Here is a 23931-nt window from a genome sequence, read left to right on the forward strand (position 1 = left end):
TAAAGATGCCCTATAAAAATTTTTTTAATAGGTAAGCCACAGAGAGGGAAAATATTAATAGTTTGCAATACATATGTATGAAAAATGAATTGAATATAGAATATATAACAAACCTTTACAACTCAAAAAATACAAAGAAAATATTTCTTCCAATTGACAAATTACTTAAATGAACCTTCACAAGAGAAGATAAGAATGTTTAATAAACATTTGAAGGCATAATAATGACATCACTAGCCATGAGGGAAATGCAAAGTTAAGTACCACTTCACATCCATGAGAAAAAGCTAAAAATAAAAGGACTGAGCTCACTAAACATTGGTGAGGACATGGTAATACCGAAATTCTTGTACTGTGCTCCTGAGGGTATAACATATTACAGCAATTTTTGAAAACTAATGGGTCCTTATAAACTTAAACATGTATCTTAACTATGCCCTGGCAACCTCACACCTATTTACTTAAGAATGAAAGGATATATGGCTTTGTATAAGAACATAAAGCCTTGATAAGAGTGTTCATAATAGCTTTGTTTATTAATAGCCAAATACTGGATCAAGCCAAATGACCATAGACAGGAGAATGGATAAGTTATGGTAAATTCATATAATGTAAAATTATATATAGTAGGTTACTAGTCATTTATACAATGGAATACTTATGAATTAACTACTGGAAGATTTAAGAAAACTTGTAATCATTACATTGAACAAAAGGAACCAGGCATAAAAGAACATATACTATATGGTATGTTGTATGATTATATATGAAGTTCAAGTATAGGCAAAGGCATTTATGGTGATAGACATTGGAATTTCACGTTTGAGTGGGGCTTGACTAGAAGGAAACTTTCTGGGGTGATGGAAATGTTTTGTATCTTGACTTTTGTGTAGGTTACTTGGGAAGGTACATTTATCAAAGCTTGGTGAACTGTACACCTAAAATCAGTGCACTTTACCATATATTATACTCACTGAACAATAAATTAATGATAGTCTTTGATAGTCTCTATTGATCTTTGGTGAAAGATATATCAAACTTAGATTTTCTGTATTCATAAAACATAGGAAGGAATGTGGCATTTCTCAAACTTGGCATATCTCAAAGTAAAGTCACTATCATTTTACACTCCCTAAGTGTGCAGACATATACCCTCTCCCCTCTTGAATCTCCCCACATTCTGTCAGTGTTCTTACAATCTCCCCCACACGTAGGCTTAAAATATTCCTATAATCTTTGACTACATCTTTTTTCTCATTATCCATTTCATCTAATTGATGGAATTTTTTTCTCTGCATTTTTCTTCCATCCAACCCTACCTTTGCATTTCCACTGCTATCTAATTGACCTATTCAAATAGCAATAGCCTTTTTTCTTATTCTAAACTTTGATGCCACATTCATCTTCAAAAACACTTTTAATTGAAATCTGATACAAATCTGATACTTCTGATAGCTCTAAACCAGCCTACAAAATTTCAAATTTGTTATTCTCAATTTCACACTCATCTTATTCTCCAACTCCATAAAACTCCACTCTGTATGTCACTCACCATGTGTCATGATTTGTCTCATCTCTACTATTTTGTTTATTATTGTGAAAGAATGAATATATGTGCCTTCTTACAATATTTGTTAAAGCTACCTTCAATAATAATTGTAAAGGTACAAATAAATTGTAAGCAATAAGTTAGTTGGGGGACTGTTCCATCATTTTCTTAGGTTATATGAAGACACTGCTGGTGAAGCTTTATTTTTTACTCATTTGTTTAATAAGAATGTAGTGCACTGTGCTGGACACAGTACAAGATTTGTTTGCAAACATAATGTACGTGGTCTCTGCCTTGACAGAACATGAAGCTTACCATATTAGAGAGGAATCCAAAAATTATTTGGCTTATGGTTCTGCAGCCTATACAGGAAGCATGGTGCTGGTGTCTGCTCCTGGTGCAACCTCAAGAAGCTTACTATCATGGTGGAAGGCAAAAGGGAGCAGGTTCATCACATGATGAGAGCAGGGGCAGGAGAGAAAAGGGAGAGGTCCCAGACTCTTTTAAACAACCAGATCTTGCATGGACTTAGTGAGAATTTGCCTATCACAAAGGGGATGGTGCTAAACCATTCATAAGGGATCCACCCCCGCCAATGATCCCATCACGTCCTACCAGGCCCCACCTTCAGCATTAGGAATCACATTTCAACGTGAGATTTGGAGGGGACAAACATCCAAATCATATCAACCATAAACTTCTAGTATTTATTCTTGTAGTTCATCCTGAAAATAGCCCAAAATAAGTCATCCTCAGACTATAATGGAGATAAACATTTGAACTAAAGTGAATACAGCAGGGCACTGTGACTCACACCTGTAATCCCAGCACTCTGGGAGGCTCAGGCAGGCAGATCATTTGAGGTCAGGAGTTCGAGACCAGCCTGGCCAACATGGAGAAACCCTGTCTCTACTTAAAGTACAAAAATAGCCAGGCATGGTGATGTGCTCCTGTAGACCCAGCTACTGGAGAGGAGAAGGCAGGAGAATGGCTTGAACATGGGAGATGGAGGTTGCAGTGAGCTAACACCACTGCACTCCAGCCAGGGCAACAGAGTGAGACTCCATCTCAAAAGTAAATAAAATAAGTGAATGAATGCATAGATGAAATAATTCTTAAGATGTAACTCTAATTATGTACATCCACTACTCAAGAACTTACAAGGGCTCCCTATTTTCCAAAGATCAGACCTAAGTTCTTCACCAGAAATATCTGCTCCCACCATCCTCTGTAATCTCAAAACAGACTATTTCTGGCCAAAACCCTTGGATCAAGTAGAAATAGTCTCCTCATTATGTTATATAGCGAATCTCAACTAGAGGTGCATCATAGGTGCATGGGGTGTCACCTATGACAAAAGTGATACATGACATCTCTCTTGCCCTCTTTCTCTGATCAGCTGCTACTTTGTGAACCACTCTATGGAGAGGCCCATTTGGAAAGAAACTGAGGGATGTTTCCAAGACAACAGCCAGTAAGAAATTTGGGCCCTTTGTCTATTAGCCTATGAGAAACTAAATCCTACCAACAACCAATGAGCTTGGAAATATATTCTGTCCAAACTGAGCAGATGCTGCTCTAGTTGAGATGACTGCAGGCCTGGTCATGGCTTTGACTGAAGCCTTATGAGAGACCTGGAGCTGGAGGACCCAGCTAAGGCATGCTCAGATTCCCAACTGTTGTTTAAGCAAAATTAAAATAGGGGCCAGGCCTGAAATTTCCTGAGCAAACAAAACCAGAGGCCTTAAAAACAGCCTTAATCTTGCTTAAATTGCCAACATAAGCAAAACTTAACTCGGGTCACTTCTGATAAATGCTTATGTTAGAACTAAAACTTAACCCCAGTGCATTATAAGCAGCTAACGAACATAATTACGTTACTAAGGACTTTCCAAGAAGGTACCAAAGAAAAGTCCATTTTGTAATTGCAAACCAGTCAAATAATTTTATTTTACCTTAGCATTTTCCCAATAAATACTTGCCTCATTCTGTCATTGAGACACTAAACCTCTTGCAATCTGGTGTTCTCCAACCATAAATTGTTTCTTACTCAACTCTTTAAAATTTTATGTCTTAAATTTTAATGCAGTGATAGTTAATTTTATGTTGGCAACTTGGCTAGGCCATGGTACCCAGATATTTGCAAACAGCAGTCTAGATGTTACTGTGAAGATGTTAAAATTAACATTTAATTAGTAGACACTGAGTAAAGCAGATTACTTTCCATAATGTGGGTAGCTTTATCTAATCAGTTGAAGCGCATAAGGCAAAACAGACTGAGGTCTCCCAAGAAAGGGAATTCTGCCTCCAGACTGTCTTTGGATTTGAGCTGTAATGTTAACTCTTCCCTAAATCTCCAGCCTGCTGGCCTACCCTGTAGATTTTGGACTTGCCAGTGCCCATAACTACATGAGCTAATTCCTTAAAATATCTTAAATTCTCTCTCTCTCTCCCTCTCCCCCGCCCCCCGCCCTGTTGGTTCTATTTCTTTGGAGAACCTTGACCTTTGAGATAGAACTGATAGGATCTAAAATCCAGAGTCACATCTAAATCCTATATGGGTGAGACTCAAGGCACAATTTATCTCAAGGCAAATTGCTCTCTTGCTATGAACCTGGGAAGTTAAACAAGTTATGCACTTCTAAAATATTAATACAATGATGGGACTGGGCACAATGGATTATGCCTGTAATCCCAGCACTTTGAGAGGCCGAGGCAGGTGGATCACTTTGAGGCCTGGAGTTCGAGACCAGCCTGGCCAACATGACGAAACCCTGTCTCTACCAAAAACACAAAAACTTTAGCCGGGTATGGGGGCAAGCACCTGTCTACTCAGGAGGCTACTCAGGAAGCTGAGGCAGGAGAAACGTTTAAACCCAGGAGGTAGAGGTTGCTGTGAGCCGACATCCTGACACTGCATTCCAGCCTGGGCAACAGAGCAAGAGTCTGTCTCAAAAATAAAGTAAGATACAATGATGGGACAGACATTGGATAGACATTTCCATTCCAAAAGGGAGAAATAGCAAAGAAGAAAGGGGTAACAGGTCCCAAGTAAGTCTAAAACCCAACAAGGCAAACATTACATCTTAAGACTTGAAAGTAATCTTTTACTTCGTGTCTTCCCTTCAAGACACACTGGGGTGGGTTGGGTCTCCAAGGCTCCAGGAGACGCTTCTATGACAACATTGTTGAGCATAGCCCATGAGGAAGCTCTCACTGGTTGGAGTTCAGCCCTTGTAGCTCTCTCAGGCTGGAGATGCATACTGTGACTCTACAATAATGGAATTTTATAAGTGAACCTGCCCCCATGGCTGCACTAAGGATTGCCCTACTGAGGCCTCTCTGCAGTGGCTCTGACCCCACAGTTCCACTAGTCATTGCGCTAGTGAAGGGTCTCTGCCATGGCCCCACCTTTGTGGCAAGCAAGTTCCTGCCTAGGTCCCAAGGCTGCCCGAGACATCCTTTGACATCTCCGCGGAAGTAGCCGTGCCTCACTGCTCTTGCACTCTGTAAGCCTCAGAATTACGACCATATGGAGGCTGCCAAGGTTTACAGCTGCAGCTGAGTCCACTCAAGCCACAGCTGGGGAGGCTGAGGAATGCTGTACCAGAATATGGGGAGTAGAGACGTGAGATTGCCCTGGGCAGTGAGTCCCCAGATCCCCCAGGCACCCTGGGTCCCTTCCTCAAAACCATCCTGCCCTCAAAGCCCTAGCACTCTGGGCCCGTGATGGGAGGGGCATCCTCAAAGATCTTCAAAATGTGTTTCAGGTCATTGGTCCACTGTCTTGATGAATAGCACCTGGCTTTCTTCTAGCCCTGTTAATCTCCTTACCAAACAGTCACTTGGTCATGCCCTTGGTTTTCTCTTCTAAATACACTTATTTTTTATTCTCCACATGTCCAAGCTGAAAATTTCCCAAATGCTCACAATTTGAGATAATGGAAAATTCAGAATTTACTCCACCAAATATTCTAGTTAATTGCTCTTAAGTTCTGCATTTCACAGAGTCCTAGGACAGGATTATAAAATATATTATAAATTCAGCATAATTCTTTGCCATTCTATAACAAGGATGGCCCTTCCTCCAGCTTCCAGTACCCTGTTCCTTATGTCCATCTGAGATCTCAACAGAACAATCTTTACTGTTCATATTTATACCAACGTTCTGTTCACAACACTTAAGTAATCCATAAGAAAGTCAGACTTTCTCTAGTGTTCTGCTTCTTCTTAGCCCTCCCCAGAATTGCCCTTAATGTTCTATTCATGACAGTACAGGCTTTTTCCAGCATTTACCCATTACCATTCCAGCTTCTACCCATTACCCAATTCCAAAGCTGTTTCTACATTTTTAGGTATTTATTACAGCATCATCCCATTCCTCTGGTACCAATTTCTGCCTTTGTTTGTTGTTCCTATAACAAATACCATTGATTAAGTAATTTATAAAGAATACACATTTATTTTCTCACAGTCCTGGAGGCTAGAAAGTTCAAGATTAAGACACCAGAAGATTCTGTTGTCTGTGGTGCCAGTTTCTCTCCACTTCCAAGATGGTTTCTCTGGAGCGGGGGAGTATTGCTGTGTTTGCACGTGGTGGAAGACAGAAGGGTCAGCTACCTGAATGCTGTGTGAAGCCTCTTTTATAAGGGCCTTGATCACATTCATGAGGGAGGAGTCCTCATGGCCTAATCATCTCTTAAAGGCTGTACCTCGTCATACTATCACATTGGCAACACCTGAACACATTTCAACCCTGGAACTCTCCTTGATTAGACCTTCCACAGCTGGGAAATAGGGAGAGTATAGGGGAATTCAAGCCACTGTGGGCTTTTAGCTCCTCTTTTCAGTACAATATTGTATGGGTCTGGCAAGGACAAAGTAGTGTGGCTCAGTGAACCCTTGCAAAATGAATGTATTCAGAGGAACTATATGGTAAATTTATAAATGATGAGATTCCTGCCAAGCTTTTTTTGAATTAAAGTCCCAAATATGGGGGCAATAAGAATGTTCATTAATGCAATAAGACATTTCTAAATGAATGTTACAAAGCAAACAGTCTTTGCTTTTATTGCTTCTAGGAAATTATAGCCACCATTATTTTGTGGCTCTGTGCTTGTAAAAGTACAGTACATCTTTTCATTATACTTTCCAGAGTAAAAGGGCGTGTGGTTTCTGTCCACAGTGACAGACCTGTTTTCTTGAACAGTACCCAGGAAAGGTCACATTGGAGATTTGAGTCTCAAGCCCTATGATTTAAATTTGAGGCTAAGTTTAAAATTGGCATGTCTAGAGCTTGCCAAGCTCCATTAAAAGCCATGGTGTCATTTTGGATTACAGTTGAATAGAACAGGACCCCATGGGATCGTGTACCTCTCTTGGTAGCAGTACATTGATTTTCTTTGTCCTATTACCTGGCTGTGTTGTTAGGTTAGGTATCTACTTTCATACCAAATCCTGGAAAATAATGTCTAATTTCATGAACCTATTTTTTTCTAAAGTATATAATATTCTGGCTTTTCAATTATAATAGAATTTCTATAAATGCCTAATCATGTCTGTGTGTTTACTTATAGTTGATCTTTTTTTTTTTTTTTTAAATATGGAACGCTTCATGAATTTGCGTGTCATCCTTGCTCAGGGGCCATGCTAATCTTCTCTGTATCGTTCCAATTTTAGTATATGTGCTGCCGAAGCCGACACACAGTGTCTTTGTCACTGAAGCCTTCTTGATTCCATTCATCCCCAACAGAGAGGATCTCCAATTCCTCTGAGCTCCAGAACACGTTTTCCATCACCGATAACACCCATGATCTGTTATACAACAATACTACTACTATTTCCTAATTTTTTTTTTGAAACAGAGTCTCACTTACCCAGGTCTGAGTGCAGTGGTGCAATCTTGGCTCACTGCAACCTCCACCTCCTGGGTTCAAGTGATTCTCATACCTCAGCCTCCTGAATAGCTGGGATTAATAGGTGTGCACCACCACACCCGGCTAATTTTTGTTTTTTATTTTTGTTTTTGTTTTTGAGATGGGGTCTTGCTCTATCACCCAGGCTGGAGTGCAGTGGTGTGATCTTGGCTCACTGCAAGCTCCGCCTCCCAGGTTCATGCCATTCTCCTGTCTCAGCCTCCCAAGCAGCTGGGACTACAGGTGTCTGCCACCATGCCTGGCTAACTTTTTGTGTTTTTAGTAGAGATGGGCTTTTACAGTGTTAGCCAAGATGGTCTCCATCTCCTGACCTCATATCCACCCACCTCGGTCTCCCAAAATGCTGGGATTACAGGCATGAGCCACCACGCCTGGCCAATTTTTGTATTTTTTGTAGAGTCAGGGTTTCACCACCTTGGCCAGGTTGGTCTCGAACTTCTGGACTCAAGTGATCTACCTGCCTTGGCCTCCCAAAGTGCTGGGATTACAGGCGTGGGCCACTGTGCCCGGCCTGATAATTTGTTTTTGAGTGGTATGAAGTAAACAATGCTAGTGTATGAGGGTTTTTTTTTTTTCTTTTTTTTTTTTTTTATTATTATACTTCAAGTTCTAGGGTACATGTACATAACGTGCAGGTTTGTTACATATGTATACTTGTGCCGTGTTGGTGTGCTGCACCCATCAACTCGTCAGCACCCATCAACTAGTCATTTACATCAGGTATAACTCCCAGTGCAATCCCTCTCCCCTCTCCCCTCCCCATAATAGGCCCCCGGTGTGTGATGTTCCCCTTCCCGAGTCCAAGTGATCTCATTGTTCAGTTCTCACCTATGAGTGAGAACATGCGGTGTTTGGTTTTCTGTTCTTGCGATAGTTTGCTGAGAATGATGGTTTCCAGCTGCATCCATGTCCCTACAAAGGACACGAACTCATCCTTTTTTATGGCTGCATAGTATTCCATGGTGTATATGTGCCACATTTTCTTAATCCAGTCTGTCACTGATGGACATTTGGGTTGATTCCAAGTCTTTGCTATTGTGAATAGTGCCGTCATGAACATACATGTGCATGTGTCTTTATAGCAGCATGATTTGTAATCCTTTGGGTATATACCCAGTAATGGGATGGCTGGGTCATATAGTACTTCTAGTTCTAGATCCTTGAGGAATTGCCATACTGTTTTCCATAATGGTTGAACTAGTTTACAATCCCACCAACAGTGTAAAAGTGTTCCTATTTCTCCACATCCTCTCCAGCACCTGTTGTTTTCTGACTTTTTAATGATTGCCATTCTAACTGGTGTGAGATGATATCTCATTGTGGTTTTGATTTGCATTTCTCTGATGGTGAGTGATGACGAGCATTTTTTCATGTGTCTGTTGGCTGTATGCATGTCTTCTTTTGAGAAATGTCTGTTCATATCCTTTGCCCACTTTTGGATGGGGTTGTTTGTTTTTTTCTTGCATATTTGTTTGAGTTCTTTGTAGGTTCTGGATATTAGCCCTTTGTCAGATGAGTAGATTGCAAAAATTTTCTCCCATTCTGTAGGTTGCCTGTTCACTCTGATGGTCGTTTCTTTTGCTGTGCAGAAGCTCTTTAGTTTAATTAGATCCCATTTGTCAATTTTGGCTTTTGTTGCTGTTGCTTTTGGTGTTTTAGACATGAAGTCCTTGCCCATGCTTATGTCCTGAATGGTATTCCCTAGGTTTTCTTCTAGGGTTTTTATGGTGTTAGGTCTAACATTTAAGTCTCTAATCCATCTTGAATTAATTTTCGTATAAGGAGTAAGGAAAGGATCCAGTTTCAGCTTTCTGTATGAGGTTTTAAGAAGAGTTGCTATTCATTTCACATTCCTCTCACTTAGTTTAGATCCATTGGTTCAAGTCTTTTTTCCTCATTCTTTGTCAAGCTCACCTTTCTTCTTTCATGCAAAGATAAACTAGCTCTGTTTTCCTCTGTTCTTTTTCCTTTTTCCTTACGTACTAATCCTAGGCTCTGGTTCTGTAGAACTTGAAAATACCATCAATCATTTTCCCTTGTTTCTTTATTCATGACTGAAGCTTTTGTGGCCAAAAATCCAATAAACTAAAAATTTCAAAAGTTATGCATGACCGTCCTGGCTCCATCGTTTTCTAGTCTTATCTAAGGGACTTTTGCTCGTGCGATAGGGCCATGAGCTAAAAGGTTCAGGACAGACAAAGTCTATGGCATCCAAAGCTATCATTTCAGGGAATGTATTGAAGCATTTATTTGGTGAGCAGTAACCCCACAACACAGTGTGAGAGTGGGTACTGGGACAGCTGGTGGTGGGTAAGTTGTGGGGGTCTCTGTCTTGGCACTGGAACCATCAGAAACAAACATAGAGATAGTTGACTAAAAACGAGAATGGAAATCCAACTAGAGCCCTTGCTTTGTCACCCTTGGCCATTAAGGTGGATGTTGCCACAACAAGATACAGTAATATCACTCAGTGATAGCCACAGAGGATGTGGACTCAGTTCCTGATGCAATCAGGAAAACCAAGTGTTCTCATTCATCAGGACAGTGGAGGAACTGTGGGTCACATGGAGGGGCCAGAGGAAAATGAGACGTTTGCACTGCCAGCCTTGATGTAGCACTGCACATAATCCCACACCAAACAAAAAGGAGCTTCTCAGTTTCCAGCAAGTTCTCTCTCTTTGCCTAAGGAAGAAAAGTTGGGAGAAAAAAATATACTGTTTAAAGCTGGGCATTTGTATTTATGTGGGCCTGACTCAATAAGACAATATTTAATATAAAACTAAAGCAAATTAGGCAAGACAAGTTCTTAATTAATTAGTAATATTTGAATTAATTTAGTATGTTTCAGCATTATCTGTTCTCTTGTCAGTTCTGTTTGGGAAATATTTTTCTAAATCACCAAGGCTACAGAGTGAGATGAGGGAAAGTACCTGCCCTGAGGCCTTTGAACTTTGATGGTTATAGGTTCTAAGCCTGAGGTCAGCAATCTGTGCATTGAGTTTTCTCATCTGTAAAATGGAGCCAATACTTTTCAATCACAGTGTTTTTATATTAAAGATCCCAGATTTAAAAGCCACTTGCACACTGCCTTATATCTGGTAGGCACTCGGTAAATACCGTCACCGCTCTTGTGCTCATACCCTGCCCACAGTTATTCAATCCCAGCCTAGATAAGAGGAAAAGCAGAAGTTTGCTTAGTTATAAATACTCCTGACCTTTAGAAATTTCTAAATACAATATTGAAAGGTTACCGTCCCACTCTGCCATTGATGAATAAGATGATTTGGGGTACAAAATTGATAGAAATTAATAACATCATGCTGATAATACATACAAGTGATGATAATACCATTACAGACAGTAATGGTACTTTAGACATTTCCTAACGGTGTGCTTTTCTTTGCTTCCAGAAGCCTCTGGTATGTCAGAACCACGCTATCTTCCATGGGACTTCCTTTGTGAAGAGCATCCATTTAAAAGACTTTTATGAATACATGGTTTCAATCAAGTCCCCAAAGAACACATTTATCTTCTGAACTGCTGGCAGTTTTAAGGTTTGTGTTAATTTTTTCATTTTTCTTACTGAAGATATTAATTTTGAGGGATATTTTTTAGTGGAAAATATTTATACTCTATTTCAGTTAAAACTCTGGGAGTACATTTTAAACATTTTCATTCCCTAATTTCATTGAAAGTCAGATATAAATGAAAATAAATATCTTGTCATACTTATTTGTGTATACTCTGTGGAATGCAACAAGGATATTAGAAATAAAATATACCCCACGTTGGCTTAAAACAAATTTTATTTTTGTGTTTATAAATTCTGGCTGAATAGATTCAATAAATTTATGCCAAGTATCTACATATATCAGATTTAGTTAAGTACTTTCAATTGTTTAAGACCTTGTGGATAAATTATATTTTGAAACATTGAAAATCAAAACTGAATTTGTCAATATCAACTAGTATTATCATTTTTCAAATTATAAAACTCAGTGCCCTGAGTGTTTTCATTTAGTTCTACCAGAGGATATTCACTGTATGATTTATAAATGATAGAATAGGACTTGTTTGGCATTTTGTATGTGTGTGTGTATGTGTATTAACAGTTTGAAAAATTACTAACAATATTGTTGCTTACTCATGGAAAAAGCTTGCTAGCAGAGCAAGCATTTCATTTTGGAAATACATGTTTGCTGTTGAGATAGTATCAAGTAAAACACTTTTACTTTGAAGGTACTTTCTGACAAAGACCTAACCAAGGGCTAAATTCAGTCCATGCATCTTTCAAAGCTGGAAAAAGAAACAGGATATAGGATAAGGCTTGGTACATTGAATGGATAAAAACTAAATGAAGAGCAAAGGAGAAGGAGCACAGTACTTTCTAGCATGACACATCTTTTCCCATAGGCATTTATTTCATTTGGTGGTACTTTTATTCTGTCCACGGTGACAAATGCTTTCTCCCTTAGTAGCCCTTTACTGTGGTTCTACTTTTTTATTTCTTTTATTTCTACTAAGAATCAAAGTAGATTTTACTGTAGTGCTGGGCTAGACTCCAGTTTTCCCACTGTACCCTTCATTGTTGGGCCTCATGATTAACCACCATTGAACAGTGAGGCAGGGGGTATTTACTAGGGTATGGGGTAGATGGGAAGTTGTGCCTCCATCCTCAGCTTTCTAGCCTGTCAATTCAGTAGGATATCACAGTGTGTTGGAACCTAATAACTGTATCCATAGAAACAGAAGTGCTGGGCACGACGTGAGAAGTTACCTAAATGCTCCTACCTAGTCTACAAGCAAGATTCTGCGTGAACTGTCTGAAACCAATAAAAATCCATTTGTTTTCAAATCTTCATACCCAGGGATCCAATTTCCTTTTTCTCTTAGTATTTTTTATTTTTTTAATTTATTGTGATTAAAACACACACACACACACACACAACATGAAACCTACCCTTTAACAAATTTTTAAGTGCATACTTTAATGTTGCTAACTCTCTCCGTGTTGTACAGCAAATCCTTAAAATTTTTTCAACTTGCATGACTAAAATGCTATACCTGTTGTAAAGCAACTCCCTGTTCCTCCTCCCTTCAGCTCTGGCAACTATAATTTTACCTTATTCTGTGAGTTTGACTACTTTAGGTACTTCACATGAATGAAATCATGCAGTATTTTTCCTTCGGTGGCTGGCTTGTTTCACTTAGCATAATGACCTTAGTTTGTCCATGTTGTCACATACGACAGGATTTTCCTTGTTAGGCTTACTAACCTTCTGTTCTACATATAGACCATGTTTACTCATTCATTTGTCAGTGGGCATTTAGGTTGTTTCCACATCTTTAGCTATTGCGAATAATGCTGCAGTGAACATGAGTGTGCAAATATCTCTACAAGATCCTGTATAAAGTTTTTTTGATATGTACCCAGAGGTGAAATTGCTAGATCATATGGTAGTTCTATTTTTAATTTGTGGAGGAATCTTCATACTGCATAGCAGAAGTACCATTTTGCATTCTTACCCTCTGTGTACAAGGGTTCCAGTTTCTCCAGTTCCAGTTTCTCCACGTCTTTACTAACACTTGTCTATTTTTTTTAAATAATAACCATCTTAAGAGGTGACATTTCATTTTGGTTTTGATTTGCATTTCCCTGATAATTAGTGATTTTGAGTATCATTTCATGTATCTGTTGACCATTTGTATATCTTCTTGGGAGAAATGTCTATTCAAGTCCCTTTTTAAAATTATATTATTTGGATATTTTGCAGTTGAGTTGTAGGAGTTTATTATATATTTAATATATTAACCCCTTATCAGATATATGGTTTGCAAATTTTTTCCCATTCTGTAAGTTGCCTTTTCACTCTACTGATTGCTTCCTTTGCTGCATAGAAGCCTTTAATTTGATATAATTCTACTTGTCTATGTTTGTTTTGTTACCTGTTCTTTTCTTGTGATGTCTAAGAAATCACAGCCAAGACCAAATATTATGGAGCTTTTTCCCTGGGTTTTCTTCTAGTAGTTGTGTAGTTTCAAATCTTACATTTAATTCTTTAATTCATTTTGGGTTGATTTTGGTGTATGGTATAAAATAAGGATCCAGTTTTTTTCTGTGGTGTGTGGATATAGTTTTCCCAACACAATTTATTGAAGAATAAGTTCTTACACTTTTGTGGAGTCTTGGAACCCTTGTTGAATGTAATTTGACCCTGTATATATGGGCTGATTTCTGGACTCTCTATCCTGTTCCATTGGTCCATGTATCTGCCTTTATGTCAGTACCATGCCATTCTCACTACTGTAACTTTATATATTACAACGTTTTCATCTTGCATGACTGAAAGTCTATGTATAATATATATTAATTTTTATATATAATATGTAATATAATATATATAACATTTATATATTATTTTATACAATATATTAATTATATATAATTTATATATATTAATTATATATTATATATCAATTCTATATATTATACATATACATTATATATTATATATTACATGCATTATGCGTATACATCATATTGCATGAGTTATATATTATATATAATATATTATATTTATAATATATGATATATGTATAATATATCATATATGTATAATGTATAATATATAATATATTATGTATATATAATGCATAATACATCTATTATAATATATTATGTAATATATATGTATACTATATATGTATAATATATAATATATAATATATTTGTATATTATATATTATGTATGTTTATGTATATATAATATGATATATAATATAATATATAATATATAACATATTATGTATAATATATAATATATAACATATTCTGTATAATATATAATATATTAAGAATTATATAAAATATTAAAATATATTATAATTATAAATTATAAAATAATTATATAAATTATTAATAAATAAATTATTATATAAATATAAATATAAAATAATTGTAAAAATTATATTATTAAAATATAAAATATTATATATAATAGATGTATAATAGATGTATAATATATAATATATATAGTATAGAGAGAGTACTGCATACTGCTGTTGAATTTGGTTTGCTAATATTTGTTGCCAGCAAAAAAATTACTAGTATTTTGTTGAGAATTTTTGCACTTACATTCATCAAGGATACTGGCCTGTAGTTTTCTTGTGGCGTAGTTGACTTTGGTATCAGGCTTATGCTGGCCTCATAAAATGAGTTAGGAAATGTTCCATCCTTTTCAGTTTTTTAGAAGAGTTTGAGAAGGATTAGCATTAATTCTTCTTTAAATGTTTGGTAGAATTATCTGGTGAAGCTATCTGATAGAGGACTTTTCTTTGTTGGAAGATTTCTAACTACTGACTCAGTCTCCATGCTAGTTATGAGTCTGTTAAGGCTTTCTATTTTTTCTTTATTTAGTCTTGGTAGGTTGTATGTTTCTGAAAATGTATCCATTTCATCTAGGTTGTCAATTGGTTGGCATATCATTGTTCCTTGTAGTCTCTCATAATCCTTTTTATTTCTGTGGTATCAGTTGTAATGTCCCCTCTTGGATTTACGATTTCAAGTCTTTCTCAAGAAAGCCAATGTAATTTCTGACCCCATATCGTGTTGATTTATTTATGTTTCCATGGAAAAAGAAAATTTATTGGTCAGACTTCCCCTGTATCATCAACATAGTCTCAGTTCTTAAATCATCCTTTTTCTCTTTGGGAGAGATAAGCTCATTTTTAAAACTTTTCCTATAACTTTGAATAATCCAAAATTTTAATTATCCTCACAGTTCTTTCCTGAGTCTCTTAAGTTCCCTACATTTCACTTAAGTTTTGAAGGCCAAATAGGTTGAAGGAACATTAAAAATCATCTGTTGATGTTTCTTCATCAGGGCAGTATTGGCATTTTAAGTGGGACAGTTATTTGCGATGCAAGATTGTCCCATGCATGTTAGAATGTTTAGTAACCAGCTGGGCGCAGAGGCTAACGCCTGTAATTGCAACAGTTTGGGAGGCCAAGGCAGGTGGATCACCTGAGGTCAGGAGTTCAAGGCCAGCTTGGCCAACATAGTGAAATCCCGTCTCAACTAAAAATACAAAAAAATTAGCTGGGCATGGTGGTGGGTGCCTGTAATCCCAGCTACTTCAGGAGGCTACAGCAGGAAAATCGCTTGAACCCGGGAGGTAGAGGTTGCAGTGAGCCAAGATCACGCCATTGCACTCCAGCCTGGACAACAAGGGAACGACTCTGTCTCAAAGAAAAAAAAAGAATGTTTAGTAACCATGGTTCTCAGAAACCAAAGGCCAACATCTCCAACCCCAGTTATTGTAATAACCAGCTTCAAACCTTCTTTCTCTTGTCCAGCAGTAGAGGTCTGCAACTGCCCAGACTACAGACACTTCACTTCAAGCTGACAGTGCCAAAATTGGCAGAAAGATGGAGCTGGGTGTAGCCCCCTTTTTCTAACTCTGGGTGCCATTCTCTTTCCACTCTATTATACTTCTACTCTGAGCTTACATTTATTTTTTAGCTGCCTAGAAATACACTAACATACATAAATGGATGGATAGACTCTTTTGAAGAATTGGAAATTCTGGTTTGATGTTTAAAGGAGATCATTTTTCTCGATATAGGGACATAGATGAGGGGAAGATAATACTGGAACTCAGTACGGGAAAATGGCAGAGGGAGGACAGCTGTGGGGATGGAGGGAACAGCCGGGCTTGGACCTCAGGAGAAGTTGTGGGGCTGATACCACGAAGGTGGCAGGTCAGTTACTGAGAACAGAAGGGGCAGAAAATCTGAAATCTGCGAGAAGACTGTGAAAAGGTAAGTCATAAGGTAGTTTTTGTGTGTGTGTGTGTGTTGTTGTTTTTTCCTTCACTTGCTTTTCACCAAGCACCATAGTTTCAGCTCTCTCTGCTCTAGGCCACAAGCTTCTTCAGAAATTCAAGGATCAGTTTGGGGGAGCTCAAAGAGCCCTCGATTACAGCCTAACCTCTCTCTCTCCCTTTAGTCCCAATATCCTTAGCCTCACCTCCTGCTGTCCCCTTCAACATTTCTGCCTTCTGCCTCACTTACTTACTGTTGCCAACACCCAGTTCCATCTTTATGCATGCAGAGTATGAGGGAAATGACTTGACAACTTCTGTTTCTCCTGATTTCTCTAAGGGTTCAAGTAAAGTTATAAACTAAAAGGAGAGGACATAGAAACAATTGACCTTTGGGGAATTTCTCCTCCAAAAGCTTTGGGGAATTTCTCCTCCAAAGGCTTGGGGAATTTCTCCCCACAAATGGCTCTGACCTCTTGAGACTTTTACCATGATACAATATGAATTGTATCATATTTTCAGCCTCTCCATGAAAAACCAAATTATCATTCACTACCATTTCCTTTGATTTAAGAAATCATTGAGTTGCCCGGTACAGGTTACTTAATAATAAAATGAGAAGAATTCATGAATTAGCAATACAGTTTCCAGTAGGGATATCTCAATTTTTATAGTGGGATTACACTTAATATCTGCCTTAGCTTCCACAAAATACACACAATGAGTACAGTGCTGAAAATGAGAACCGGACTAAAAGATCCTTTTCTTTGATTTCTAGTAAAATGAGGAATACTACATGATAAGATGTATCATCTACGAAAAGGTTGCATTTATAGGGATAGAAAAAATAATATCAAAAGACTTTAATTATGTTGTGTTATTTAATTATTTAAAGCTTTATGAGTAAGTTCTTGAGTCAGGTTTTTAAAATATGGGGATTTTCCTGTCTTGTCTTCTTTTTTGCATAGGACATCAAGTTATATTTGGCTTCTCAGAATTTCTCATTTCCTGAAATGCACTACTAGCTGTATAAACATGGAAGAATAAATATTAGCTTTATGAGAACACGTTCCTCTACTAGTTGAAAAATAGCATATAATAAAAAATACAAGGATGTAATATTGAAAATTATAGATCAATATGCCCTCTTATTGTGGGTGTATATCTAATCCTCATGCATGGAGTCTGTTTTTTCAGAAAAATGCACACTGTATAATACCACTTGTGTCTGTGATTTAGTTCTACCCCTTATATTTAATTATATATCTCAAGTGACTCTTGCCTTACTAGTGAAATGTTTCAGGGTTATTTTCTGCTGTGATTTAAAAAATGAAAAAAATAAAATAAAACCTCTCTGGCTCCTTGCCATTAATTCTAAGAATTACACATGATCCAAAATTAATAAAATGTTAGTAGGTTTCCTTCCTGCTTGAGTCTCCCAGCACCCAATGAATGACCTCCTTGGGGATTATATTAGAAAATGTTTATTGGCAATTTTGAAAGAAAAGGAAGTCTTTGTGAAGAGCTTTAAAAAGTAATATTAATTGTAATCTTGCCCAGCTAATCAACACTTGTAAGTGTGCAAATTGCTATTCCAAAATCCAGACTCTATATACATTTGTAGAAACAATGAAAACTTGGCATCTATTAACTGTGTCCCTTAAACCTCATATTCACACTCCATAAGGAAGAAAAAGAGTAACTCAAATAAGCAATGTATGAGTTGAAATATTCTTTTAAAGCTGGAGGATTCAATATAACTACATTCAGATAATTCACTTCCACCTGGAAATGACCATTCATTTGCCAAAAGTGCCACTGACTTCTCATTGCAAGGATAGTCTTTTCTTCTGCAATAAATCTCCATTGTTTCTCTTTCTGAAGATGGAAACTAATCAGCCTGTATATTCCCAGCTCAGCTCAGAAATAAGAAAGTTAAACTTTGTTGGAACAGCTCCTTCTAATTGTCTCAATTTCTACAGCTTTCTTTTTTTAAACAACAAATTTCAAAAATATAAATTTTTATTGTCAAGTAGCTTAAACCTACAGAAAAGAGCAAAGCATATGTATTCACCCCCATATTTAAAAATTTTTAAATGTTCTTCAGATATCTACTTCTCCTTTCCCAGAGGTACTATCATGATAATAAGGTTGTTGTATATTATGCAATTTACCACATATATAGTTATAATTAATCTCTCGCATTATGTGTGTGTATATATATGTGTGTATATACACATATATGTGCAGTATTTTTTAAATACTTAAATATTTTAAAATACTTATATATGTGTGCATAAATATATATATGTGCAGTATTTTTTAAGTTTACACAGATGTGAACATACTGAATATATACCTTTGAAACCTGTTTTTTTTCTCTCTCTCTATATATATATGTATTTTTAGAATTCTCTCTGTTAATATATGGAGATCTGTTTCATTCATAGTAGTTAATTGTTATATAGTTTTCCACAAATGAAGTATGTTCACTTCCTCATAATGGAGCCAGTCTGTTGCTTTTTCTGGGCTATCACCTGCCTGCACCCACACATCTCCTCTTTTACAGTGGATATATGAGGTGACTGTATGATGCTGCTGCATCCCACCTACCACAGAGGAGGCACTTGGGAAATATCTGTTCTGTGCATTCTGCTACAAGAACCTCTCACTTCCTTCTTCTCAACGGTGTTTCTGTTTTGTTGTTTCTGGTGTATGTGCCTCTATCTTTTTCTATTGAATTTTCCATGAGCAGTTTCTAATGTAGCTTTATGCATTATATCTCAGTCAACTATAATTGTGTCTGAAGAGTAAGAAATGACAAGGGAAACAGAACAAAGACAAACTAGAGAGAGTAAAAGAAGGAAGAAGGGGTTATTTTCCCCCTTTAGCTTCTAAGGGTTCAGTTCGTGTCCAGGAGAGTTACTTTTTGAAGTACATTTGCACATTCTTTTACACTTCATTATCTGGGAGGTCAGCTAGTTTTTGAGATCTTTTCTCTTCCGTTAGACGAATAAAAAATTTCTTTTTGTCTCTTTGTTTCAGAATCACATTAGAAAAATATGCATTTTTTTAAAGTTTAGTATATTGTTAAAGGTTTCAGATGTATCACAAGTTAAATGTTTAGTGTCTGGTACCTTCACGAAATGAGAGCTATCAAAAATTCTTGAATGAATATATATTTGTATTTTTGGTAGATTTTAGGCTTGTGTTTTATGGAGTACTTTACCTAGCATGTGCTCAATAAATCTCTTTGAATTATTAAATGAATAAATAAAGTAACAAATATTTGTAGAAATTACAGTACTATTTGTAGAAGTTACATGGTCATTTGACTTGGAGATATGTTAAAATTTCTATTAATCATCTTTCATCTATTGGAACACTCTAACACTTCAATGCTTAGACCTCCTGTAATTGAAAACTGAGGTCTATAAACAAATGGAAGATTAAAGTTAACTGAGAACATCCATTCCCAAGAGTTATTAAAATGGAGGTCTGTGTTTAGGGTTCCCAACTTGCTTAGGGCTCTAAAAAAGTGTCCTTTATGGTAAAATTTTAAGAGCTGTGTATCTTAGAGTTTAGGCTCTTCTCAAATTCTGTTTTGCTATTCTAAGAGATTAAAGCCTTTTTTTTTTTTTTTTTTTTTTTTTTTGGTCAGTTATGTTTTTGTATATGATTGTGGCCTGGGCCAATGCCACCACTAAGAAAATGGAACTTTTAAAAATTCAAGAGTAAAAGCAACTATTTCTAGAACTGACACAACCTTCCCTAGGTTCAATCATTACCCTTTTAAATTATTTATTCCCTTCCATATGCTGGAAATTATTAGACTGTAAATGATTTCACCACTTCCTAAGTGTAATTTGCTTTATGAAAAGATTAATTAAGAAGTATTGAGAACTTCCTTTGGTTTTCCTTAGCAATGCTCTGGTCTTTTCTGAAAGTTGAGTTTATAGGGTTTTCCTCTCCTTAATCTTCATTTTTGTTGTATTTGATGGAATTCTACTAAGCTACAATATTTATGCCAAGTTTCATTTTCAGCAGACTTTCATAATTGAGCCTAAATCCTCAGAAAATAGAGTTCCTGTCAGAAATGTTGGCACATATTCCCTATCGCTGCCCCGCTGGCCATCTGCACACTGCTTAGGCTGTTGTGGACATGTGGAATCAGCAGGGAAATGCTTTTCAGTCTTAACTCACATATGTTTTTAAGTAGAATTTTTCTGTGGTGGTACTTATATCCCCAGTATGAGATTATTAGTGCTATTTTCTTAACGGTCAAATTTTGATATTTATCGATAGCCATCATAATGATAGATCTGCTGATGGCCTTGGGTTCTCATCTGGCATATTTATTTATAAATGTGGTAGAATTCCAATACCTTGTAAACTTTCTGGTGGATTTTACTTTATAAAATCAACTCACTGCTCTGCCAGTCTGTCTGCCTTCAAGTTGTTGGATGTGGACTCAGCTCAAATCACCAGCAAACCTGCGACTTCTTTCCCTCCCTCTCCCTTTATCTGTGGGTAGGCCCATTCTTTCAGGAATACCAGACAAGAGGGTCAAGCTACCGAGGAACATGAGAAAACATGTCTAGTAATAGATCTGCTGAAATCACTCTATATTTTTCTTTTCTTTTTATATCAGGGTCCATATTAGTTTTTTTTAAGAAAGTAATAATTAGACCACCAATGCCTTAGCAGAAGGAAGATTGATCATAGTACTGGATTCTAAGTGATTCAAATGCAATTTGAGAAAGTATTCATCAAACTTTGAAACAGAGTAAAGAAGAGCGAGAAAAGTTAAGTGTAGGTCTTAATTCCAGTGAGAGGAATCAGCAACTTCATTTCAAATATGTTGAAACCTGAATTTGAAATCTTTCATACAGAAACTGCAATGCAAAATTTAAGGATAATCAATGCATTATTCCCAGAAGTGTTGAGAAGACAAAATTAGATTAACAGGTCTAGGCAAAAAACAAAGCTAGTAAGTGTTAGAAACTTAGAAAAATCTTAAATTTCAAGTGTGCTCTTAACACTTGAGACATAGACATAAATAATTAAGCACAAAGAGTCTCAAGGATGCTTGTATAAGAGACAAAATGAATATAGGGAAGCCTACTTAATTAGGGTGAACTAGGAAGAGAGCACACTTGTTGGAAGTAGGTGATGTTTCATTTCAAGGGCGATTGTACACTCTCAACTAAATCCAATAACAGCTTGTTCCTGATGGGAACCTCAACAACAACAAAAACCCTCGCTATCTTACTTCACGAATCCCTAATTTTCCCCTAAGAGTTTTGCTCCAGGATGATGCATAGTTGAAGGAATCGTAAAAGTTGGGCCTTTCACCATCTTAAGCAACTTGTATTAATTTAAAAAAAACCTAAGCCAGTGGTAAACTTAATTTGAATATAGCTCTTCTAATATACTTTGTTGACAAATTCATTACTATTAAAAGGATGTTTTAAGATTACAGGTGTATGGGTGCTGTAACCCAGAATGATGATTTCCAAGTGACGATGTTCATTTACATGTATCATTTTATTTCCTCTTAACGGTTAGGTTTCACTCAAGGGAAAGAATAATATGACATTAAAGTGTAGGGCACCTGATTTCCTGCTTCTGTCTCCATTCAGAGGAAGAAGTTACAGAGTACAGACATCCCAGCACCCCTAGCACAGGAGAGATAAGGGGAGGAAAAGGTAAGGACTAGGAAGGGAGATTGCCCACCAGCTTCCTCTTCCCTATTAACACAGAATTTGGCATGTAGCCAGTGCTTCTTTAATTTTTTTCTTTAGCTTCTATTGATAGCCCAGAGACGAGTGTGTATGCTGGAGGTAGGAGAGGGACTTCCTTTATAAATAGACACAAGAGAACTGCATATTTTTATGAAAAGGACATCTTTCGAAATTCTTTCCTAAAATATGGACAACACTTGAATAAATACTATAGGCAAACATTTTCAAGATAAAATTTCTGAGATCATTTCCATTCATTTAGAATTTTTCACACACACAAAAGACTGTTAGTTACTGAACAATGCCATCACTGTTAGAAATTCCATCCTAAATTTTAGCAGAGAATGTGTAATACCCCCAAAAAAGAAAAGTTAAGGGAATGGAATGTATTTTTCATTTAATTTAAAAGAATTTTTTGTTGTTTTAAAATTCTGGATAAAAATCCATTAGTCATAGTTTCTTAGAATTATCACAAGAATATATATTCAACAAGCCAAAGGATGGCAGTCATAGTAGGATGAAACAATGTTCAACATTCTACAGCTCAGTTTGCTCATCAGAAAGATTACTAAATTGAAAGAACATGTGAAGAAATTCCACTTGCATGGAAAATATCTGTTGATTAAAAAAAATACAAGACCTATAGAAAATATAATTTATAAAAACCTCTTTTCACTTCTGCCTTTCTTAGCAAAGTGAGACATAACCCACTTAAGAAATTCTACTCCCCTTTTTTCTTGGCTGAGAATTCCTGCCATTTGAGAAAATATACTGTTGCTTAATTTATTGGTTGGAAATGCTAAAATTGTATTTGTGAAATTAATATTGTAAAAAGAGATGGCAAGATGTAAATAGTATTAACCTTTCATTACACTGTACTTAGAACTTTTTTTTCCCTGAAATTTCCATACCCAACTTCATTTTCTAGAGGTCCTGGAAGACATGCATAGAACTTGCTCATATTAGGCTGCGATTTAAATGTTTGCTGAACAAATAAACAAGAAAAATAATTAAAGGTAGCGTACAAAGGTGAATTTCCAAAAATCCCACAACTTCAGTGGGCTAAATACCAGATGGAGAAGGGTGCTGCAGATACGATGCTCCACATTTTCCTTTTACGCTTCGTCTCCAAGGCCCTACTCTATTTATTGCTGTGGCATCTGGCAGGCTTTCTTTTCTGGGCTCCACATGCTCCATGCCATGTGTTAGAATTTTCCTGGAACGAAAGTCAAGGAAATACCATTTCTAAAAATATGCCTTATGGGGTTTTTAAAATATAATATTTCCTTTCTACTAGCTCATTCACTTAGGGAGCCTAATAAATGGTATTCACATGTAGAAAAAAATCAGGGTGAATCTGATTTTTTCTATGCAACAAGCATAACAATTGTTTTAACAAAGTGTGCAAACATTGTCCTCTTTTTCCAGAAGTTTTAATTTTGTGGGTTTATGGCTACAGACGTTCTATGCTTACTAAAAATAGTAGCTAAAACATTTATTCAGTGCTTATTTATACCAGAAACTGTTTTTTACATATATTGGCAAGTAGAGTCCTTTAACAGTCCTGTATAGTAGATAGTATTTTTTATATTTTATAAATGAGGAAATTGTGCCTAGACTATTTATGAAGCATGGCTAGTAACTTATGAAGCTGGGATTGCTTTCTGTTTTTCTTTTAATTTTTCTTTTTTTTTTTTTTTTTTGTGAAAGTCTCAGTTTTGAAGGATTTTTTTATTTAAACATTTTATTATGCAAATGTTTACGCCAAATAGTTTAAAGAAGTAAATACTCATATACCCACCACTATGCATCATTCTATCCCTCTATCCATTCATTCATAAATCTTATTTTTAGACGCATTTCTTTTCTTTTCTTTCTT

General features: G+C 36.5%; 1 protein-coding gene and 1 non-coding gene across 12 annotated transcripts in view; one reads left to right on the forward strand and one right to left on the reverse strand.

The window, feature by feature from the left end:
• The window catches only part of ENOX1 (ecto-NOX disulfide-thiol exchanger 1), a 566136-nt gene that overhangs the window by 274283 nt on the left and 267922 nt on the right, over nucleotides 1-23931 (forward strand). For 8 of the 11 annotated variants that reach the window (XM_023187381.2, XM_023187382.2, XM_023187388.2 and 5 more), the window contains one exon: nucleotides 10896-11039. The exons of 2 other annotated variants lie outside the window; for them this stretch is intronic. The gene's annotated coding sequence lies outside the window, so the exon portion shown is untranslated. Of the gene's footprint in view, nucleotides 1-10895; nucleotides 11040-23931 lie in introns of those variants that run through there. One more of the 11 variants, XM_023187378.1, reaches the window with a different exon arrangement.
• Nucleotides 7146-7254, reverse strand: LOC111523127. The gene has a single exon (XR_002725451.1). It is a non-coding gene; the product is annotated as a U6 spliceosomal RNA (small nuclear RNA).

This window comes from Piliocolobus tephrosceles, chromosome X (genome assembly GCF_002776525.5).
Source record: "Piliocolobus tephrosceles isolate RC106 chromosome X, ASM277652v3, whole genome shotgun sequence".
Taxonomy (NCBI): Eukaryota; Metazoa; Chordata; class Mammalia; order Primates; family Cercopithecidae; genus Piliocolobus; species Piliocolobus tephrosceles.